The sequence below is a fragment of the Nannobrachium achirus genome (genome assembly GCF_963921795.1).
Source record: "Nannobrachium achirus genome assembly, chromosome: 24".
NCBI classification, from domain to species: domain Eukaryota; kingdom Metazoa; phylum Chordata; class Actinopteri; order Myctophiformes; family Myctophidae; genus Nannobrachium; species Nannobrachium achirus.
This window is the reverse complement of record NC_137831.1, coordinates 43,767,311-43,770,025: the sequence shown is the minus strand read 5'-3', so window position 1 is coordinate 43,770,025 and position 2,715 is coordinate 43,767,311.

Below are 2,715 nucleotides of genomic sequence, written 5' to 3'. Positions count from 1 at the left end.
CGGAGTGTGTTCAGTCGGGGAAATAGACCGGGATTCACGAAATACTGTCCAATAAATTTCTTTCGGGTGGTTTAATCCATTACCACACGCAATGTTTTAATCGTTCTGTACGAGCGAAACACAACCACACCGGCCCGCCTTTCTGAATTCAAACTAAACACGTCATCTCCTGTGACGTCACTTCCAGTGGGTAACCAATCACAGGTCCCATTTCTGTCACGTGGGAAGGCAGAGCTTTGAAAGCTTCCGGTCACATGGTTAAAGTAACTAAGTAGATTTACTCAAGTAGCGGTGTGCGTTCATTTCAGTGAACGTATATTTTAGGTATTTGTACTTTAGTTGAGTATTTTATTATGATGCGATGGATTGTGAGCTTGTAGATTTGCTATTTTCAAAAGGTTTCATGCTTCATGAAATTGGAAACTTGTGATAAGGTCATAAGGGACATTCTGAGTGCTTTCTACTTTTAGTTGGCTACTTTAACTAGGCCTACTTTGTTTTCATAGCAATACTTTTGGACTTTTACTCAAATAAATTTGGAATTCACGACTTCTACTTTACTTTGACACATTGTGCTATATATATATATATATATATATATATATATATATATATAATATAATATATAACCCACCAAAACAATCATAGAACTGATTATTGATTGATTGATTGATTGATTGATTGATTGATTGAAGACTATCAGTTTGCATAGAAAAAAAAAGTACAGTTTCGTGATGGTACAGTTCACTGGTACAAGGTCAACTAAAAGGAGATCCTAGGAAAGCACTTAATTGGCTTATTTACAAAGGAAACCATTGAAGTATCTCATAAAATTGAATGACAGACAGATAGAACACAGTACTATGCAGTAGATATGGTCAGGAAAAAAAACAAAAAAACATAGAGACTAAAGCCCCCATCAGAGTCTGTACCGCGGTGAAGAGCTATCCACCGCGAGTCCCGACACATCTCTCTGTTTTTACTTTCAGACAGATAGGCTCTTCACCCCGTTCACTGATTGGTCGATCTAGACCAGTCAGTCACGGTGAATAGGACTTCACCGTGACTGACTGTGATGGCCTTCACTTATTTTCTGACTTGAGGTGGAAAGCTTTCCACCTAAAATTTGCGGTGGATAGCTCTTCACCTTGGCCTATGATAGGGGCTTTAAATAACAGTGCAAAAAATATATACAGTAGGTAAATACAAAGACGGGTCAGGGAGGGTAAGGCTGGGCTTGGTTTGTTATTGGCAGTTGCAAACAGCTGCCACCCATAAGTGTTTTTTCAGGGCGATTTTACAGGATGCTAGGGAACCACACTCCTTTAAGGCCTTCGGTAAGGCGTTCCACATTTTGGTGGTATAGCAGAAGATAGATTTATAAAGTACTTTGACAGGTAAATGGGTATCTTAGTGGTGTAGTGTGTCTTGTACACCAGGCCCATTGCAAGTTGCTCTACTCTGTCATCTACTCTGAGCCACCCCACTAGTCTTAACTGGTGAGTAGCGGTGAGGTGAGTTCAACTGCAAGGGGACACCTCAAAATAATCATGTCTGAACTAGGAACCCACCAAAATAATCATGGGGACCCCTTTCTATACTTGATTTTCTTTGTATTCACTTTAATTATGGCCCATAAATGATTAGGCTAAGGGCCGATGCATACTCTTAGGGCCACGTTTAAATCAGTTCCTCTAAATGTACGTCAAATGGACAGTCAAACTGAAGAGAAAAAAGGCTCTAAAAGAATGCACGGCCCTTAGTGGTTCTCAACCTTTTCAGGCGGCGAACCTGCCTGGCAGAGGCTGACATTAAAAAAGGGCCTTTTGTTGGAAACATCGAAAATAGCAGACCTACAAGCTCATTTGTGAGTTTGGAGGTCGGCTATTTTCAGTGTGTGGTACCACACTGAACTAAGCATAATCAAGTCAATACGATGTGGCTTATAGAATGGATTTATATAGACAATGCTGCATTCAAGTTCAGGAGAGTTTGGACAAGGCAATTATCTTGAATGCTGCCTTCAGGTATGGCATGGAAAGGAGGCATTTGCATTTCTTTCACCATATTGTAAAAACTGCATTCGTGGTCTGGAGAGGACACGTTTTACTGACAGATGAAAGGGCAGGGTTTCAAGCCCCCTTTGATGTCTAGGTATGCATGTGCCTGCTACATGGCACAAGGTTAGTCCTACACCCTTCAACTTTTGCACATGGATAGCTCATAATTCTGTCTACGTTCTTATAGCTGCTTCCCTTGCTGTTACTGTACTTGCACGACAAGAGTGTTATACACTGGTTATTCACCTCCAAGATTAGGCTATTACTGATTGTTTTGTGATATTGTTTATGCAGAAATAAATCCATCTTTATACTGTTAAAACAATAGTTAGTTATGGTTTCCTGATGAGCCAACATGTCCACCTGGGAACCATAATGGGCTCAATGTGTTCTACCTGGGTATCAAGTGGGCATGGGCTTGAATTGGGCAAATTTAGAGGGTCCCATAAGCGTTATGTGTGGGCTAACTGGGTATGGGTTATAACTGGGAAAGCATGGCTGGGTCCCATGATGGTTATGTGTGGGCTAACTGGGCATGGGTTATAACTGGGCAACCATGGCTGGGTCCCACAAGGGTTATGTGTGGGCTAAGTGGGCATGGGTTAGAACTGGTCAACTATGCCTGGGTCCCTTATGGGTTATGTGTGGGCTAAGT